Source organism: Artibeus jamaicensis, unplaced genomic scaffold (genome assembly GCF_021234435.1).
Source record: "Artibeus jamaicensis isolate MK-2021 breed Jamaican fruit bat unplaced genomic scaffold, CSHL_Jam_final contig_781, whole genome shotgun sequence".
Lineage (NCBI taxonomy): Eukaryota > Metazoa > Chordata > Mammalia > Chiroptera > Phyllostomidae > Artibeus > Artibeus jamaicensis.
Genome location: NW_026521968.1, coordinates 6,695,496 through 6,717,381, shown reverse-complemented (window position 1 = coordinate 6,717,381; position 21,886 = coordinate 6,695,496).

Sequence of the window (21,886 nt, the reverse complement as noted above, 5' to 3'; positions counted from 1 at the left end):
TATTTTCTGTTTTTGTATATGTTTGAAAATTTCAGTAAGGAAAAGATTTTTAAAGAATGACCTTACCTGTAAGGATTTGAAGGCCCGAGCTCACCTTAGCCTCGACTCCCCTCGGGTGGTTTCCTACTTCCTCTGGAGTGTACTCGGTAGGATGGAGAAGCTCTGTCCAAGCTTTTCCTGTAGTTCCCGTGCCAGCTTCTACCCGCTCAGAGGGAAGTAGATAACGAAAACCAGAGGGGTGCTTTGCTGCCACTATTTCGCATCCTCCTTAATACGGTAAAACCTGTGTCCACGCTGGAGCGAGGGGCCTCATCCTCAGAGCCCGCCGAGTGGTGCCCCTGTGTGACCTTCAGACCTAGCCTGCCCGCCCTCTCCGTCACCCGTCCACGGTGCCGCAGGAAGTGCAACAGAAGGCGGGAAAGGCAGAAGGATCACTTCACCGATCATTCAACCTCCTTTAGTCACCATCTCAGACGTTCCTGACAGTAACCTGCTGCTGCTGGCCAGGAACAAGACTCTGATCATGAGCTCCCCAAACATTACCGAGAATTTTAGGGATCGCAGGGATGGGAGGGGCACTGGGAGTCAGCGCACGAAGGCTCAGTCTTCGCCCCTGAGGGTGCCAAGTGCACACCTCTGGACCGCCTCTACATGGGAGAGAAGTAAACTTTTGTTTAAGAAGGTGTTTCTTAAGCCCTGGCTGGTGTAGCTCAGTGGATTGAGCGTGGGCCTGGGAACCAAGCAACCACGGTTCGATTCCCAGTCAGGGCACATACCTGGGTTGCAGGCCAGTTCTCTCCCTCTCTCCTTCCTTTCCCCTCTAAAGATAAATAAATAAAATCTTTAAAAGAAAAAAAAAAGAAGCTGTTTCTTTTTTTTTGTATTATAATACATGTTCTATGATACAAAATACACATTTTGTTGTGTAAAAAGAATAATAAAGTTTAAAAAGGGAGAAAAGAGCAACAGAATGTGAATTCCAAGAGCAGCTGTAGATCTGAGCCTCTCTTAGGGGAAGGAGGGGGTGTGGTCATCAAATCTAGCAGGTGAAACAAAAAGGCAAGGTTGCCCCAGCCCGCAAATCAACAGGGAGAGCTGCAGGGAACACTGGAGTCTGGCCTTAGTCAAAGGAGAACCGTGGTGCACCTGGGAACCCGCTTTTCTATGTTTTATTTTGTAGAGTTACTGTTTTACAAACTTGGTTTTCTTGATTTTTTAGCTGGAGTTGTATGTGCGTTTAATTAAAACGGTGAGAGGCAGGGGTGCTAACTGTATCCAGTTAACCGCGCTCTGATTGCAGGTGGACCATCCCCACACCATGACACGGCTCCGCTGGTGACAGCTCACCCTAGTCAGGCAGAGCTCCTCAGAGGCAATCAGCAACCTCTCTTGAAAGTCTCATATCTCAAGTCCAAGTTCTGCTAAGGACTGTCAACAGTGAACACCCGAGCACAACCCCGTCTCCCTGCCCTTTCCCACTTGGCCAGTTCCAACTCCCACACCTCAGTTTTCTGAATTTGGCTTCACTCCCTCACGGTGCTGACCTTGTCTTTGACCCTCGTTTTGTAAGCTCAAATTCCCCTTCCTTTTGATTTTGCTCAAAAGGAGGTGAAAAGTGGAGAGGCAGGATGGTGGAAGAGCTGCCTGTTCCTGGCTTTCCAGGTTGGAGATGGGGCCCCTGTTCACTCAGCCATCCTCTTGTTTTTTGCTTTTATTTACTGCTGGGCAGAGAGGGGTTGCTGTTCTTGCTTGTCTGGCTGATGTCACCTCACCTTGGGGCCAAACATGTTTTGTGTTCTTACTAAAGAAGAAGCAAGCTTTGAAACCCACTCCTTGGTGCCTCATGATGAAACACCATGCTGCTTGTGTCAAGATCAAGGAGTGTGCCAAGGGCTTTCTCTGTGCTGCCTGAAGTATCATCCTCCCAGGGTCTGTCTTGCCAGGTTTAACCTTGACATCCTGGGAAAGACAGCCAGCAGTGAGTCCCGTCATACCCGCCCCATAGGTGAAGCAGTGGTGGTGCTGAGGCGTGCTGCTCGGGGCCCGTACCCCAGTCCCCACGAAGTGGTTGTGGGAGTGGGCGAAGTGAGGTGTCTTCTCTAAAGCTCAATTCTCTCATCTTTAAAGTGGGCAGAGTAGCAGAACCAAGTGAAATGACAAGTCTTCAGCACCAGCTGGAGTGGGTGCAGAGCAATCGTTTAGTAGCATTACTGCATGAACAATCAAATTGGTCTTCATTAAAATTCTTTAGCTCCTGATTTTGTGTTTAAATAAACCAGGACTTTAAGAAATTGGGAGCATTAAATAAGGTGCTATGATAATCCAGGGCAGAGCCAGGTGAGAATCGGGTTCTGACTCCTAGGCCAGTGCTCATCTGCCTCAGCCAACTGGACCTCGCAGCCTCCTGGTCGGTGGCTTCGCTGGGGGACCCGAGGCTGCCCCAGGCTGGGGAATCAGGGGCAAGCGGCGCAGATTTCCCCCGCCAGAGCCAACCTGATTTGCAGCTGTGCAGCTTTGCACCTGGGGAGCTTGGGGGAATAGATATACATCACATCACATGCCTGAGGCCTATCCCAGATCATCAGGTAGGAATGTACGGGGCCCAGACACCAGCCCCTGTGAAGGCATTCCCGTGTTTCTCATGACTAGTGAGCTGAGCTCCCCCTTTGTGTATCAAACGTATAATGTGCTCCAGGTCCATCCACTGGCACAGGGGTGCCGTGCTAGAGGGACCAGTCCTCATTATTTGGAGAAAATTAGAAGGCAGGGACCACCACAGCCACATTTTACCCACTGTGCTCTCCTGGAGGATGGCTTCTAGACACACAGAGGCTGGCTGCCTTCCTCGCCCTTGGCACAGGAGGTTTAGCTGCTCCTGAGAACACCCCCAAGCTTGTGTCCCCCGCCCCCCACCCCCGACTCAAGAGTTGGTCTAACACTGCCCATCCGTCTTTGCTTTAGGCCAGTACCACCATCTGGGAATAAATTCAGAAGATCTAAACTGGAGGTATAAACCTCAGAAAATCCTTTTTTTTAAATCACACTATAGTTTTTTATTATTTTATTTATGAAATATATTTGACATATAACATTGTATAAATTTAAGGTGTACAATGTGTTAACCTGACATACTTATATATTGTAATATGATTACCATTGTGGTGATTGTTGTGTAACAGGGTGCAGCCGAGGGGGCCCCCAAATAGGGATTTGTAATGGGGTCCAGCAGAGGGTGGAGATGATTGGCTCCACACCACAGGGCCACACCCACCCGGAATGCCTGGGGCTCTGGCCAGTTGTGGGAGGAGCCGGAAATGGAGCTGCAGAGGAGGATTGGCACTGGGATTCAAACCACGTGCAGCAGCCATTTGGCCTCTTTTTGGAGACCATGTGGCTTTGGAAGTGCCCCCGTTTTGCCAGGTGATGGTGCCGGGGCCCTGAATCACGGACTTCTACTTCTTTCCTGAGATACGGGACCCCAGACTGGACAGAGGGAGAAGGCAGGACTGTGTGCGTTCGTGGGTATTCTAAAGGACTTTAGTTTGTATAACTTTAAAATAAATAACAATTCCTTTCCTTTTCACCAATCTCTGGCACTGAGACGTCTTTCCTCTGGCAGTGGGCAAAGCAAACCCAGTACGGGGGAAGAACCCCTGGAGAAAAAGGGGGGGGTCTGTTCTGTAACAGTTTCACCTGTATCACATTATATAATCACAATTCAACACTGTTGTCTATATTCATTATACTGTGCATTAGCTCTCCATGGCTTATTACTACTTGTTGCAAGTTCCCATCCTTAAACAACATCACTTTATCCCCACCTCCATCTCCTGGTAACCCCCATTTTACTCTGTTTTTTACAAGTTTGGCTTTTTTAGATTCCACATATAAGTGATATCATATAACACTTGTCTTTCTCTGACTCGTTTCACTTAACACAATGCGCTCAAGTTCCACCCAGGTTGTTGAAAATGGCAGTATATCCTCCTTCCTCACGGCTGAATGGTATTTCATTGTATATGTACACCATCATCTTTTGACTGTATATGTACACCATCATCTTTATACTAGTGACAGCCAAGTATAGGCTTGATGCTCCAGCGCCACCCATGCTCAGGGCTACTTGATTCGGCAGGTGATTAGCCTTGGAAAGCTTGACTGCCTCAGGCTGGAGGTAGAAGGTGAGATCCCAACAGTGGCTTTTAGAGATCACCAGTGTTTATTCCGGTCTGTTGGAATCTCCAGGATTGGCTTCCTGTGCTGCCCATTCTGCTGCCTTCAGGTCCCTGTGCAGGCTGGGGCAGCATCTCTTGCTTGGTCATGCCAGGTGGGGAGAGCCAGCCTACAACATTTTGCAAGCACAGGTTCTGGGAGCTGGGGATCTAAACGGCTGTGAATACTGCCCAACCTCAGGGATCGTCTGCATCTGGCCAGCTTCACTTGGGCTGGAGGTGTCCTGGGAGAAGGGGACCCAGGCAAGGGGAGAAAGGAAGGTCAACGGAGGAGCTGGCCAGCATTGGAGAGATTTCGGGGAAAATATAAGGAACACAGAGAACAAGGGGATGGGGGTGGGAGGGGGAGGATCAAGGAAGAGAAATGACAGCCAGCAGATTTCTTCCCCCACATTCCTCCTGGAATTTTTTTCATTCTCTTGATTATAGAAGAATAACAATTAGCAAATCCAGTAAAAAGAGCCAGATATGGAGATTGTTTGTGCACTTGGGGGCCAAATGCATTAGTGAAGGAATGTGACTAGAACTATATATAACCCCTCTTGGCCCACCCACCTGTCCAGCAGAGTGAGTGATGGTCTGTTTGTTCTGGGCTGGTATGTAGCTCATTGCTCTCTGAGAGCTCACCATCTGGGCTGGAGCCTTGCTGCCAGTAGCTCTCAGTGACCATATATGGCAAAATGATATATGTGATAAAAAGAAGCCAAATTCTCCAGTTGCGTCAGCCCCCAGAGTATGCAACCAGCCTGGGTCGAAACCCCTTGCAGCTCCATTCTCTGCCTCCTGCACCCCACCTTTGCTCCGAAACCAAAGGTGCTCAGTGATTGGCTGGGGCTGCAGGGTGGCGGGGCGGGGCCTCCCCTTCAGTGTCTTCCACTAGGAGCTCAGATACAGACTGACTTTAATGTTTGTTGTGGGGAAGATGACTTCTTAGTGAGGGTCAGAGCTGCTAGTGTGATTGAATGCGGCCTTAAACCAGGAAGATTATAAGTTAAGAATGATAACACATTCTTTTTGGAAAGCAACCTGGTATAGTGCCAGTGTGTATGTGGATAGAAGAATAGGGGCACAGACCACCCCAATTTCCAAGGATAACAGGAACGATGTTTCCTAACATACCTGCAGTTCCCTTGAGACTTGACCTACCAGGAGAAAGATTCAGTCTAGATTGCTTAGCTTGGGGGTGGGGGTGATATATTATTAAGCACAGCTCCTCTGCCCTGCCCCCAGCAGCCAGACCCTATGGCTTCATTAACCCCTTTCAGAGAGTTCCCACTCTGGGCCAGGCACTGTGCTGGGAGCTGAGACCAGTACAGGGAGGCTCCAGGCTCTCAAGCAGTGGGTCTTGGGGAAGAGCTGAGACAGTGGTCATTGCTGTAGGGGCTCACGGTGGCTTCTGGGTGGAGGTGACACTGGAGCCAAGCTTAAAGAACAAGCAAGCAGTTTGCCTCATCATGGATGGGAATTAGGAACAGAAACTTCAGGCTGCAGAGAGTGGGTGAGCTCCGGGTCAGTGTGTGAGTATGAGGCTGGGAGGCAGGCAGGAGCCAGAGCCGGGAGACCTGTTCCAGGAGGTGCTAGAGTCTGCATCTCTGCCTATGTCCCCAGCCTGCTAGCACATCTGAGACCCCATCCCTGAGTGCATGCCAGGCCGGGCACACACACACACTCACACTCAGGAATGTGGACAGAGATGTACACCCACACCTACCCATTGCTACATCACATAAGTAAGGAAAGTTAGCAAAAGGGAAGGACAATGAAGTATGAATGAGAAGCAGGGAGAGGAGAGAAGTTTGGCCTGGTGAAGGCACCTTCCCAGCGTGGGGTGGGTGGTGAGTGGGAAGTGTGTGGGAGGGAGAGCCAGGAATTGCTGTTGGGAGAGACATTCTAGCATGCTCTGGGCTCCCCTATTGGGGAAGGGACAGACAGGAATGGAAACAGCTGGTCAGCAGAGGTGGGATGGGGGTGGGGCCAAGCATAGGTTTTCTAGTTCCTCCTCCCCCAACTGACTGGTCAGGAGGAGTTGTGTGTCTGTGCTTTTGCAGGTCAACACCCCCCTTGGTTACCGCTTTTCTCACCTGTGGGCACTGTGGCCCCTTTCGTTCCTCTTCTCTGAGCTGACCACAGGGGCTGGGCACTGGCTGCAGGAGGTCCCGGAGAAAATGCTCTGCTATGATCCAGCAGGGAAATAGGGCCCAGGGCCTCATCTGGCTTTCTCCCTTCCAGGGTGCATATATTGACCAACCGTACCCCCTGACGTCTTGGAAACATGAGACCCTGTCCTGAAGGGGGCTGAGTGTCTTCACTGAGCATGGCTTCAGAGACCTGTGTCCATGGTGCATTCAGAGGGGAAGATTGGCTTCAGGACTCAGCTCAGGTGCTGTTTCCACCAGGAAGCCCTCCCTGGCTCCCCAGGGCAAGCCAGGTGCCCTCCTGTGTGCTCACCTGGGCCTCAGAGTGCCGTGGGGTATGTCCAGGCGCAGCAAGGAGCCAAGTATAATAGCTCCCCTGACCTGGCCTGAAAGTCACACATTGTCACTCCCACTGGATCCTGTTTGTTTCATAGAATGAGACAAGTGGGAGACTATGCCGGGCATGAATGCCAGAAGCTAAGGATCTCTAAGGGCCATCTTGGAGGCTGGTTACTACAGTTACTGAATTTGGGTTTATTTATTATGTGGCCACAGATAACTAACCTAGTGTGGATGCCTGTGAAAGGCTACTTGGGCCCAGGGTGACGAGCAGGGCTTAACTCTATATTCTCTTTATTAGATGAAATTCTTTATGTATCTCTATTAGACAGGATGAGAATAATGTTTTTCCATTATGAGAGATAAAAATTCACTTCAAACTACAGTGTAGAAAGAAATGTACTGATGCACATGACAGAAAAGACTAGGAATCGTGCTGGTTTCAAGAGCAACTGAAATGAAGCTTTCATGAGAAAGGACATGTGTAGTTGCCAAATGGGAGGCGGGGGCAAATCAGAGGAGTTTAGAGGAGAAAGGGGTCAGCAGAAGTGAGAACAGTGGGTCGTGGAGATTTGCTGTACTCTTCATTTTTACATGTGTTCAAATTTCTACAACAAAGTAAAACAAACAAAAACCAGAATGGACATTCTTCCTAGGGGGTGTCACGTGGTCCGGCTCTTTCTTCACACGTGTATAGTGCCAACCACAACCATGAGCACATGACAATGCTCTCAAGGCACAGAGTGATTCTGCATCGAGTTGCTCCTGAGACGCATCTAGACACACTCCCCGCCAAGTTCCCAAGACCTTCTGGATGACAAGCCCTAGCCAACAGCCCTCTTCCTACTATGGCCAGTCCACTTTGCTCTAACGCCATGTCTGTTGCGTGTACTTGCTACTCCTCAACAAATCAGTCCGAACTGAGGGGGCACCTGTTCTGCCAAAGAGGTTGAGCTACCTGGCTTCTTTGGATGCAGGAATAGGTGCTGAGGACAAGAATGGCTTCTGTCATGCCCTGTACAGTGCTCAGGACTGGGCTTGGCACACAGCAGATGCTCCATAAAAAATTTCAAATGAGTGAAATCTTTTTGAGACAAAAGGAGTTGCTGTAAGGACACGGAAGGTCCAGAACTGCAAGTGGAAGTTGGAAGGGAAGCAGCTTCAGGGACCAGCAAGGCTGCTGAAGATTTGCTCCCTCCCCGGCCTTTCCCTCCCCGGCCTTTCCCTCTGGCTTCCTCCGGTGACTGATCACCACTCACACCAGCTCAGGTTTCAAGGCGCCCCCACCCTCATTCCTCCAAGTGGCAGCTTTCACTCACTTTCAGGTCCTTCCTTCCAGGAACCTGATAGTGCCCTGACTCCCTTCTCCTGTATTTAACCACTTCCTCCAAACTAGATCCTTCCTGTCTACATTGAAAGATTCTCTGGACTCTCCCCTTGAAATAACAGACACTCGCAACACATATTCTGTTCCACTTATTGCTTTCCTTCCCTTCACAACCAACTTCTTAAAAGGCTGCTTGTATTTTGTTTTCCTTTCTTCACCTCACACTCAGTTCTTATTCATTTCATTCTGGTTCCTAACCCCATCCTTCCACCGATGGAAGTCTTGCTCTCATAACAGTGACATCTCATCTTACGTGACCTCTCCATGACATTAAACACAGCTGGCCAATCCCTTCATGAATTTCCTGGTTCCCACCCCAACTCTGGTTGCTCCTTCTCAGCCTCCTTCCTGGGCTCACCCCCAACCCCCTCAGGCTCTGAAATTTCTTAAGTCCAGACCCCATGGGCCCTTGTTGCCTCTGTGTCTCTCACTGGGAGGGTCATTCACAGTATACCTACAAGCTCTTCTGTTGCTAATATGCACCTGTCACTCCTGAGATCATCACTATCCATTTTCTTCTCCTTCCAAGAATGTGTTAGGACTTGGCCATCTCCTTGGGATATGGTCATGAACGTGCATGTAAGTGACACATGTCACTTCGGGGCAGAAGTTTTGAGAAGCACTGTCTCATTTCTCTGCCTTAATCATAATGGGAGCATATGTTGAGACGGAAGTTTCCTCAGGCTGGTCCCTGAGTGTCTGTGACTAGCATAGCCTTCTGATGGCCTGTTTTAGACATGTAGCACAATAAGAACTAGATCTTGTTGAATCGAGGTACTGAGATCTGGATTCTATCTATTTATCTGTCTTCTTCCTTATAATGTCTTTGTTGAGTTTTGCTGTCAGGGCATTTCTGGTCTCATAAAATGAGAAGCATTTCCTCCTCTGTTTTCTGAAAGTTTGTATCAGTTTGGTGTTATTTCTTCCTTAAATGTTTTCTTTATGGAAAGGATTTTGATAATGAATTTGATTTCTTTAGTACATAAAATGGTTTGGATTTTTAATTTCATTTGGTGTCAATTTTAGAAAGTTGTAATTTATCAAGCAATTTGTCCATTTAATCTATGTTGTCAGATTTACATAGTTTTCTATATTTTCTTATTATGCCTTTAATTATTTTATTATTTTTTAATGTCTGCAGGGTCTATTGTAGTATCTTCTTTTTTATTTCTTATATTCACAATTTATTCTCACACTCTCTTTTCTTGATCAATTTAGCTAGGAATTTACCAATTTTGTTGATATTTTCAACGAACCAACTTTTAGCTTTATTACTTTTCTGTTGGTCTGTTTTCCATGTCACAAATATTTGCTGTTATTATTATTATTCCCTTCCTCTTACTTACTTTGGGTTTACTTTGCTCTTTTTTTCCAGCTTTTTGAAATACAATCTTAGATCATCGATTGCATATTTTCTTTTTTTTAAGATTTTATTTCTTTCTTTTTAGAGAAAGGGGAGGGAGGGAGAAAGTGGGAGAGAAACATTGATTGGTTGCCTCTCACATGTCCCCAAGTGGGGATCTGGCCCACAACCCAGGCATGTGCCCTGACCGGGAACTGAAACAATGACCTTTCAGTTTGTAGGCTGACATTCAATCCACTGAGTCACACCAGCCAAGGCTCTTTCTTTTTTTTTTTCTAATAAAGCTAAATATTTTTCTTTAGCTGTATCCTACACATTTGATAGATTATATTTTCATTTATCATTCAGCTCAAAATAGTTAATTTCCAATTTTCCTTTTGTTAAAAACAAGACAACAAGACCAAAATGAAATCACTTGTGCTAAGTCCCATGTTATTAAATGAAGACCTACAGTTTGGACTCTCCCAGAAATGGAGTCTTAAACCAGCCCATCAACCACTGTCTGAGATGCACCAGTGAGGTAACCTGCCTGATAGACAGACCCCTGCCACCGTCTAAAGGGATCTGGCAGTAACTAACTCACTTGTTTGCCTGGTATGCCTTCCTTGTTCCAGCCCCCTTCTGCCTTAGGTCTTTCATTTTGCCCAACCCTTGCAGCTCCCTTCTAGCTGTCATATTGGACACTGCCTGATTTATGAATCATTGAATCAAAGCAATACATCTTTAAAGTGTACTCAGCTAAATTGTGGTTTTCAAGAAGCAGATGCCAAAATGACGTGAAGGATGAAGGGAGTGAGGGAGCAGCAGGTAGGTGGAGAGAGCCTTCCAGTCTGACACATGTGAAAAGAGAGAGGGAAGGAAGAGCCCCGGCTGCAATGCAGCTCTGAGAAGGTCTCAGTCAAGCCCACAGAGAGCCCAGAGCAAAGCCTGTCTGCCTGGCCCATAGAGTCCAGGTCAGCTCTGGTAGTTGCCCCTCTGTGCTCAGTCATTGGCTAGGAGCTACCTGATGAGGGAGTAGCCTTGGTGTGAACTTGGAGGCTGATTTCAAGGTGCAGCAGTTGGGGACTGTCAATCAGTTACATTTCTTGAGAGTCTCTTGAAGGGACTAAGGAACTTGTGAATAGTGCCCCTCTGTGGCCACATAAAACACCTCCCCAAACTGGATTACATTCCTTTGGTACATATTATCAGAGAACAATGTTCCTTCCCTCCAGAGAACTTACCTTAGTTGTGACTGCACACTCAGGAGTGTTATTTTTGTTGAAAGTCTGTTTCTCCTTGAGAAACAGGGACAATGGACTTGGTCGCCATTGTGTCTCCCATGTACAGCGGTGTGATCGTTCTGAGCTGAGTTTGGGGGTTATGTCTCTGGATTTCAGTAAGTGCTCGCCAGAGAAATGAAAGAATGAACAAGCAACTAGCAACTAATTCAGTTTCTCAGAATCTCCTAGCAGCCGACTGCCCACTCGGCTATGTTGGGGAGGGGAGTTGTGCCATACAAATCTGGGTGCAGCAATGACTGTTTCCAGAACGGGCACCTCTGAACCTGAGTAGCTTTCTGTATCTTCCTTGTAAAGGCGATGGTACTCCTTCCCCTGACTTATTCCAGACACTGGCTCCAGCTGTGAGGAGCTGCGTGAGTCTGTCAGTCCCCTGCCTCCCGAATGAGTTGTTCCCAGGAAATAGCTACAGACCCTTGTATCTGAGGCTTTTGTATACAGAGTCCGACCCTTCCTCTCCCCTCTCCTTCCCCAGAAGGCCGCTCTTTGCTCCATTTTCCCTGAGGTGTTTCAGGTGGGACAAAGGCAGCCTGTCAGGGCCTGTAAATTCTTTCTGGAGTTTGCTACAGGGGATGAAAACATCACCTTACATTGGGAATAGGAGCTCTAGACTCAAATCACTACCCCTTCACTTCCCAGCTGCAGGACTCTGGGCAAGCCACTTTACCGCCCTGAGCCTCACTTTTTCATGTGTAAAAATAAATAGCAAAATGGCAAAATCAAAGGCCCTTATGAAGGGTAAGCAGAATGTCTATAATGATGGTTCTAAGTTCAGGCACATTGGCCTATTAGAGACTCTGAGAAATCTTGCAGTAAAGAAATCCATCTTTCGCCAATTTATTGAACAACAAACAGGTTAGCAAAACCTAAGCACGCACAAGATCCTAGGGCTTTATGGAAAGCGATTCTGGAAACACCATTCTAAGATTTTAGCTTTTTATTTTTAGAATACTGTGGATATTTGTAATCTTTTTAAAATTTTTATTTGTTTATTTATTTTTAGAGAGAGAGAAAGGGAGGAAGAAAGGGGGAGAAACATCAATTGGTTGCCTCTCGTATGAGCCCAACCAGGGACCAAACCCACAATGTAGGCCTATGCCCTGCCTGGGAATCGAACTGCTGACCTTTTGCTTTGTACTACCATGCCCAGCCAACTGAGCCACACCAGTCAGGGAAGAATAATGTGGACCTTTAAAATGATCACAGGTGAGATCCGGGTGGCTCTGGCCTAAGATCATTCTGAGCTGAGTTTGGAGGGTGGTCTCTGGATTTAATGGAGGCACGCTGGAACTCTCCAATGCGTTCCATGACTTGCTCCTCCAGGATGTTGCAAATGACAATGTCCGGAGCTCCTGTTTTAATGCTGAAAGCCTTCTCTGGCAAAAACTGGTCATGGTCATAGAGGCATGGAATGTTTTAAGTGGGGTACATCTGAAAGTTAGGGGCTCACTTATCTACTATTTACTTTATAGATGAAAAATAGGCTCTGCTAGAAAGTCAGGTGATTCACCAAGGGATGGTCAGAGATGAGGGGCAGGATCCATAGCTCAGAACCAGCTGTCCGCTATGCACTGGATGGTCGATGCTGGGCTCTGAGGGAGATGATGTGGTTAGACTGGGTCTAAAGGAGCAGCCAGTGGGGACTGGGAGCCCCTTGGCTCCTCACTCTATCTCCCAACATGGATTATGTGGAAGGAGGGCAGGGGCAGGATCATGGCTGAAAGTCAGGGGTTAATAGGCCTGAGTCCATATGGCAAGCAGCTGGGCAGAGGCACAAACCAAACACTGCTTCCTCCCCCTTTCTGGTGATTCCAGGGATGAGAAGACAGGGAAGGAACTTGCAACAGATGGAAGGGAGACCAGAGGAATTTGGAATGGGCCCAAGGGCCCAGCTTTTAGAAAATAAGGGGGAAACATGTTCTACTTTAAGAGAACATTATTTACAAGAAAAGAGCTGGGTAAACTGGTGGGCTCTGGTTTATGTGTTTTGGCCATGACCAATCATACCAATTCATGTTACTAAGACAACTCGAGAACCAAATAGGAGCACCATTAACGATGATAAGAGGTGGCTGTTGCAGGCTGGGCCAAGCCAGACAAGTTGAGCTCAAAGATCAGAAGTTTTGAGGCCAGTTCTAAATTTAGAGTCCAATTTTTGAGGGAGCCAAAATGAGCTCTCCCTGCATGAAATGTGTCAGAAGAATAGAAGATAAAAATCCCAAAGAGCAACTCATACAGAGGGGGTGGGAAGCTTTTTTCAGTCAGAGATGCTCAGAATGAGATCAACCAGGCTCTTTATAAAAATTAAAAAAACAACAACAAAAACCACACAACAAACCTCAGTATCTTTTCAAACTAAGAGCTTTGAAAGGACTGCATATCAACATCCCTTCTTCTCTCTTCCTTGCTGCTGCTTTTTAAAAAATATTACTTGGAAAGACCCTCAAAGCAACTCAGGGTGTATGTGGAGGTGGCACGATTCAAGCCTCCACTCCTTCCCCCAAACCCAGGCCCTGTCTCACTTGGAATGGACCAGGCCTCCTTCCCTGGAGAGTGAGCCCTTCACAGGGGGAAGGGTGCAGGTCATCCACCAGGGCGGGCTCCTTCTGTCGGCTTCAGCCTTCTCTCATTGGACAGTTCACGGGATTGAACTGACGTGGCACCCAGGCCATACTGATGCCAACGCGCCAATGGATCAGTCACTGGAGCCAACTCTTTGGGTTTGCACCAGGAATGCTCTCATTGTACTTCAGTGGAATAGGGGTCCAAAGACCCAGGCTCCTGGGCTCTACCCTCCATTTACCGTATTATTTTGCCCACTGACCTCCTGCCCTCTGCCTTTGCGGGGGGCTTTGCTAAGAGATCCTGAAGTGCCCAGCTCTCAGAGCCACACTTTCCTCATCTGTAAAATACCAAGTTGTCAAGTTGTGTCGAATCCACCCCTGGAATGTTCTCTGAATTCATACCCACCCTCTGTTCCCACATGAGCTATGTAGGTCAGGCTTTCGGTGCTCCTGCAGGAGTCTCCTTGTTTACCAGGCTGCCCCCATTCATCCAGCACGCACAGGGCTCCCTTTATCTCCCTGATCAAGTCACTCCCCTGTTTCAAACCTTTGCATAGCTCCCCATTGCCTATACAAGTCCAAATACTTTAGCTTAGTGTTCCATGTCATCTACCTGTGACTAAAGGCCCTCGACCTACCCTTTTTTTCCCCTCCCCATTCTTGTACACCTGTCTCCTCTAGCAAACTGAATAATTATTCTCCAGGTTTCATATCTTTGGGCCCTCATTCACATGCATCATTTTACCAAAAACGTCCTTCTCCATGTGTCTGCATGTCTGACCTTTACTGACTCTCTACCCGAAGCCTAATTATTAGCTATGTGACCTTGAGTAAAATTTTTAACCCCATGTCTGAGTAAGGTGGCTTCCAAAATGACCACAACAGTTTTTTTCATTCTGCACGTCCTTTGCGATGTGACTTTCCCACCTCTCCCTCATCAATTTCCCTTCCACTTGAACCTGGGCTGGCTCTGTGGCATTTACTGATCCACTGAATGTGCTGTACTTGATGCTGTCACTTGTGGTTTCTGAGTTTGCACTCTGGGAAGCCAGCTGCTATGTAAAGTCCCAGCTATCCTGCTGAAGAGAGAGAGGTCACTTAAAGGACAACCAAAGTACCCAGCTGACTGCCAACCCCGAGGCCCTGGTCGTGTGCAAGGCCATCTTGACCCTCCAGCTTCAGCCAAAAGCCTGTCTCACACTGCAGAGCAGAGATGAGCTGTCCCTGCTGAGCCTGCCCGAATCCTTGACCTGCGGAATCATAACAAAATAAAATTATTGCTGTTCAAACCACTCATTTTCGGGTGGATCGCTATGCGGCAATAAATAAAACAGTTTCCTCACCTACAAAATGGCAATATCGTGGTTTCCTGCCTCACAGAAGGGCAGGGAGGATTGAACAAGCCTATCTACATGAAGCTCTTAAAACAGCACCAGCATGTTGTAAGCACTCAATAAACATAGCTCCTCATAATCTGAAATCACTTGAATTTTTTCCTACTCATTTCCAATCCCCTTCCCCAGCAGTGCCTGGCATATTGTAGGCATCCAGTAAACACAGTTGAATGTCAGATGTCCCCTCCTCCACTGAGACCTCAGATTTCCCCCCACCAGAGAACGATGGCTCTCCTTCCCCTGACCCCCCTTGCACTTTATCAATGCCCCTCCTAATGTATGCTAGGTTCAGCCCTGAGCTCTGGTGGGTAGTCTCCTTCATAGAGTGTGAGCTCCTTGAAGGCAATGACCTTGCCCATAATACTTGGGCAACAGATATTTGTTAAATGGACGAGCAAATGAACTAATGAAAATGGGAGCAATGCCACCTGTCCTGTCAGCCTACTAACCAGGCTTATTGTGCAGTTTTCCACCCCTATCCAAGAAATTTTCACTTTCTGTGGTTTCAGTACTTGTGGTCAACTGTGGTCTGAAAATACTAAATAGAAAATTCCAGAAATAAACAATTCATAAGTTTTAAATCGTGCACTGTTATGAGTGGTATGAAGAAATTTCTCACCATCCAGCTGCTTCCTGAGCTGGATGCACTACCCACAGACGGTCACTCGGTCGCCGTCTCGGTGATCACAGAGAGAGGGAGGGAGAGGGAAACCGCATTCACATAACTCTTATTACAATACATTGTTATAATTGTTCTGTTTGATTGTTAATATTGTTGTTAACTCTAACAACAATATTGTGCTTAATTTACAAGTCAGACTTTATCATAGGTGTGTACGTATTAAAAAAACAGTATGTACAAGGTTTCGGGCCTCCATCAGGCATCCACTGGGGGTCCTGGAACGTATCTGTTACGGTTCAGAGAGGACCACTATAATGGAAAAGGAGGTGAAAAAAGAAGTGGTCAGGCACCTCTGTGCCTCCTCTGGAGGAGCACACTTAGCAGCAATTCTGCTGCTTCTGTGTCTTCTGGTTCCATCTGTGTGACCTTTGTCCTTTAGGGCTGGAGAAGATCCAACACAGGCCTTGTGGAGAAAGTCTCCATTTCCTGACCTGTGAGCTGGTTGACCTTGCAGGCCATGGAAGTACAGGGTGTGATGTCACAGGCTGGGAAGGACTGATGACACTCCCGGGTCTGTTTCCATTGTTGACGGATGCCTGAAGTTCACCTCCCACCCCAGATGAAAGAGCTGATTCCTAAGCCTTAATTCAAGCAGATATCATTTTGATATCTTTAAGACTTGCATGGTCCAATGGGGCAATAAAATATGAAAGAATGCAGGACCCCATCTGGTCCAAAGATCTTCAGCTTTAGATAGAAATGACTAACCTTGAAGACCAAAGAAACGCAAAATCCAATCAGAAGGTGGAGTTTCCTGCGTAGGGGGCAGGGGTGTGATGTGTAACTCAGAGCTCTGGGGCCATGTGGCGCCTCCTTTGAAATGTGGGGTCGTAGACACAGCAGTGACAACCAGGGCGGAGCAGCTGTTCTGTATCCTTGGAAGAGTCAAGAAGGCAACCCTCGAAACGGTGTGAGCTGAATATTATAGTTTTCATGGTGATTGAGCATCTTTAAAAATTTACAATTAAGTATAGAAAGTTTAAGGGAACCCAAATTATGGTATTAACGCTTTTATGTAAAAGAATCTGTGAGCATTTGGTATTTATGTATTTATAATTCAATATGACTTGGCCTACTTAGAGTAAAGATCATGAAATTCCAATATGGAATTAGTAAGAATGTAATTAATTCTTACTAACTTTCATTAAAAAATTTATATGAAAAATTTTTCATAAGATTCATAATTTTATTTTTACATTTTTAAAAAATATTTTATTTACTTATTTCTAGAGAGAGGGGAAGGGAGGGAGAAAGAGAGGGAGAGAAACATCGAAGCACGAGAGATACGTCGATCTGTTGCCTCTCCTACGCCCCTGCACGCCTCCACGCGCTCCCAGCGGGGGACCCGGTTGGCAACCTAGGCAGGCTCCCTGACTTGAACCAGTGACCCGTCGGTTTGCAGGCTGGTACTCAATCCACTGAGCCACACTAGCCTGGGCCAGATTCATAATTTTAAGATGAAAACTTCTCAGATGTATATGTAGTTTTGGAACATTTAGGAGAACTCAAAATTCTCTATATTTATAAGTTTAATTTATTGGGCAAATAACTTATATTTAAATAGTTGGAAAGGTTTTGTTAACAAGTCAGGCCATTAAAGTACACAAGGAAACTGAACACAATAAATGCTTAAATGCAATTTAAAGTATTTAAGGGAATTTTTCTTTGGAACTGGAATCAGAAATTCAAAGTCCTTTTAAAAGTGATTGTTAAAATATGTTGAACACAAACATAATAAGATTTGTAAGCTGAAGCTTAAGGAAGAACTAGGTTTTTTTGAATAGTAATTTCAATAAATAAAACATTAATTAAAAAAGTCAAATAAACCTCTGAATCATTCTTGTCTAGAAATGAGATTTACAGTAATACTCGCCTTGTGGCATTGCTGAGGAGATTCAATGAAACACCGAGTTTAAAGTGGTCGGCACTGTAACTGTTACATGCTAAACACTCAATGTGACATGCCAGCAATTCTTAGTATTATTAACTGGTCCTTAAAGGAGAGTGTAAAAGCGCCCTGAGATGAGAGGGATGTTCTGAGACAGGCTGTGACACAGAACACGGGTAATCCTGGCGGCAGAGTTGAGGTAGCCACCCTCACACCTCTGCCCTTCTCCACCCTCATCTTGTCTGGGCTCCTCCCTGAACGAGGTAGACCTTCTTCAGAAGGAGTGGTGTTCAGTTCATTATCATTGCCAGCCGCCCCATGTGTGCTTTGCCAGTGCATTGGGAGACATTTCTCTCCGTTCACTCATTCATCCATCCGGTAAATACCCCTCGATGCTTAACCAGGCACTGTTCTTGGCAGTGGGGACCCCCCGGGAAAAACAGATGACAGCCTGCCTTCCACTCTAATGGGATGGACGGATATTACACAAAGTCAGCAGGTAAATGATGCAGTACGTTAGATGATGATGCATCTATGAAGAAAAATCTACAGGGCAAGGGACGGGAGTGCCGGGGCGGGGTCTGCGGTTTTAGAAAGGGCAGGTCCCACAGAGGAGAAGACACCTGAGCCATTTGAGCTGGGGCCCTAAGGACCTGAGAGTGAATTCCACACACAGGAAACAGCAAGTACAAAGGCCATGAGACGGGACAGGGCCTTGAGTATCAGAGTCTGCAGAGAAGTAAGACGGGGTCAGGGGAGGAGAGGAGGTCAGAGAGGGGCCAGGGGCAGGGCGCGAGCTGACAGGGAGGGCCTCACGGCATTGGTGAGAGCTTCGGCTTTCACTCCGAATGAAGCGGGATATTTGGGGAGTTACTGGAGAAATTTACAAACTAGGTATTAGGCATTAGGTAACCAGTATTCAAATTCATGAGTGTGATAATTCCTACCAAATTGAAACAAAGATTTTGGGTGTCCTTTTTACAAAGATCTTATTTATTTTTAGAGAGAGGGGAAGGGAGAGAGAGAGAGGAGTGAAGCATCAATGCGTGGTTGCCTGTAGCATGTCCCCCACTGGGGACGTGGACCGAAACCCAGGCATGTGCCTTGACCAGGGATTGAACCAGCAACCTTTCAGTTCACAGGCTGGCACTCAATCCACTGAGCCACACCAGCTGGAGGGTGTACTTGTTCTTAGAAGAAACATGCTAAAGTATTTAGAACATCATGATGCCTGCTACTTACTTTCAAGTGACTAGGCAGAAGAGAAAAACAAACCCTAGCTATTCTTAATGGTTATCTACCACTGAGTAATAAATTAGCTCTAACTTATGGGCATAAAACAGTCAGCTCACATAGATGAGGGATTCTGTGATTACCGCAGTTCATTTTTCACTTTTTTAAAAAATATTTTATTTATTTATCTTTAGAGGGGAAGGGAAGGAAAGAGGGAGAGAAACATCAATGTACGGTTGCCTCTCATGTGTCCCCTGCCGGGAACCAGCCTGCAACCCAGGCATGTGCCCTGACTGGGAATCGAACCACGGTTGTTTGGTTCGCAGGCCCACACTCAATCCACTGAGCCATACTGTTACCGAACAACAGGAGGAGGTCCGAGGGAGGGGCAATACAATATTTAGCCCACCTAGGGATGCCCAAAACTGCTATACAACAGGGGCCCCTCCCAAAAACAGAATACTAAAATCTACTGGGCCCTTCTGTCCGCCGCCAATTGGAAAGACATCCCTTAATGCCAGAGATTTGTGAAAAGGAAACAAAATGTTTATTTAATGCTATTCAGGCCTAACGCCACCACTAAAATATCAAAGTCCTTTATGTATACACCTACACCCACACAGTGCTCCCTTCTCCCACTGTCCCAACTCCAGGTACCGTAAATCAGGAAAAGAGCACACGTCTGTGTTGCAGGCCGCTGGCACCGTCAGCTGTGTCACCGTGCAGGCAGGATCTCGAGTTAATCCAAAGTACTGTGGTACTCTCTCACGGTCCACTGGCAAGAGTCCTTTGTACCCAGTTCCAGTCAAAGTCTCTGTTGCTTTTCAGGCCCCGCAGCCAAAGGGGGCACCCCAAAGCCGCGTGGGCCTCTTCTACCAAAGCTGCAGGAGTCCGCACTCCACCAAAAGCATGTGGCTTTCTTCTTCACCTGGCTGCAGGGATCTCCATTCTGGCAAAGCTGCGTGGTTTTTCCCTTTCACCTGGGAAAGAGGGGGTCCACACCCTGCCAAAACCACGTGGCTCCCTCTTTCACCTCACCAAGAGGGGGTCCTCACTCTGCTGAAACCGCATGGCTCTCTCTCATCTGGCCAAGCGGGGACCCTTCATGTCTCGGAGCCAGTCTTTTCCAAGCTCCCACCCAGGCTATCTCACTCAGGAGAGCAGCCCCTAGTTCCCATCCTGAGACCTCTTGTTCATCCTCAGTCCCTGCTACTCCCTTCTTCCTGGCTCCAAACTTGGCCACTGCTATTTAACATATCTATGAAACCAGTTAAAGGTTATAGATATGTTAAATAACCATTCCAGAGGTTAGCTGCAAAACTGTTGCTATGCAAAATAGCTCTCAATGGCCCTGGCTCCATTCTTCCCTTCCCCCTGGGGGGGGGGGGGCAGTGAGGACATCTTATATGTCTCTCCAATATTTCTATACACTTTGAATTCTGGACACCATTCCAAATCTGTTTTTTTTGGGGGCCCCCCTCGCTGCACCCTGTATCAATACCAGCCAGGGCGATTTTTCACTTTTCAAATTACCTATTTACTTATTTTTAAACTTTCATTGTGGACACTATTATAAACATCCCCATTTCTCCCCTTTTTGCCCACCTCTGCCCCTTTCTTGCACCCTACCCTGGCCACCACCACACTGTTGTCTGTGTCCATGGGTCATGCACATATGTTCTTTGGCTGATCCCTTCACTTTTTTTCATCCAGTCCCCCCTCCCCTCTGACAGCTGTCAGTCTGTTCCATGTATCCATGCCTCTGTTTCTGTTTTGTCAGCTTATGTTGTTCATTAGATTTCACATATAAGTGAAATATGGTATTTGCCTTTTCATTTCTTTACTGTGTCTTAAAATACATTAATGCAGTCTGTAACATTAACATGATTGAGCTCCGATCATGTTCAAGCTACAACATTCAGAATTGTAGAGATCCAAAGGAGATCGCCACAGGTCCTTCCATTAAAGAATATGTACTTTGTTTATTTTGTTCAACACACATTTAATGAGCACCTACTACGTCCCAGGGACTGCTCTGAACAACAGAGCAGTTCATACAGAAACTATTTCTACTTCCATGGAGTTTAAATTATAGTTGAGCTAGTTAACAATGAACAAACAAGAAAATTAAGTAGTGATTAAGGTGTTATAAAAATACAAGGGGCTTACATACTAGAGAGTGGTTTGGTGGCTACTGTAGACTAAGTTGTCAGCCAAGAAAGGGCTCTCTGAGAAAGTGAGGTGACAAAAACCCACTACTATGATCTCACGTGATTTCTGAGGATCAGAAATCTCTGAGCAGCTTCACTGAGTTCGCCTCCAGGTCTATCATGAAGTACAGTCAGGATGTTGAGCAGGGCTACCAGCATCCGATGGCTTCTCTGAGGGAAGAGGGTCCACTTTCAGGATGCGCTCACGTGGCTGATGGGGGGAGGATGCGCTCACGTGGCTGATGGGGGGAGGATGCGCTCACGTGGCTGATGGGGGGAGGATGCGCTCACGTGGCTGATGGGGGGGAGGATGCGCTCACGTGGCTGATGGGGGGGAGGATGCGCTCATGTGGCTGATGGGGGGAGGATGCACTCACGTGGCTGATGGGGGGAGGATGCACTCATGTGGCTGATGGGGGGAGGCCTCGGTTCTTTACCATGTGGACTTCTCCACAGGGGCTGCTTGAGTGTCCTCAAGACAGGGCAGTGGGCTTTCCCCAGATCCAATGAACCCAGAGAGAAAAAAGAGGAAGATGCCACCATGCTTTTTTTTTTATTTTAAGATTTTATTCATTTATCTTTAGAGGGGAAGGGAAGGAGAGAGGGAGAGAAATATCAATGTATGGTTGCCTCTTGTGCGTCCTCTGCCAGGAACTGGCCTGCAACCCAGGAATGTGCCCTGACTGGGAATCAAACCGCAGTCCTCTGGTTCACAGGCACGTGCTCAATCCACTGTGCTACACTAGCCAGGGCCGCCACCAATCTTTTTATGCCCTAGTCTTAGATATCATATACCTTCCCTTCAGCCATATTCTAGTCTTTATAAGTGAGCGCTAAGTCGAGCCCACACTCAAAGGGAGTGGAATTAGCTCCACTTCTTTGAAGAGCAAAGTATCAAAGAATGCTCTTTGTAAGTGCCATTCAAGATTTGTTACTGCAGTGATTATTATTACCAATGTGTTTAACTCTGCTCGTGCCTCCCGTGGAGGACAGGCACTGCAGAGACCTCCTCTGACCAGTCCTCAGCTCTCTGTACGAGACTAGGGGCCCAAGGGGGCACGTGCGGGAAAAGTCTGTGGGGAAAGGGAGAGGGCTGGGCAAAAACTCAGCATAGAAACAACCCTTAACCTCTTCCTGCATCACATTGACTGTGCCCCAGGGAGGAAGGGGCCACCAGGA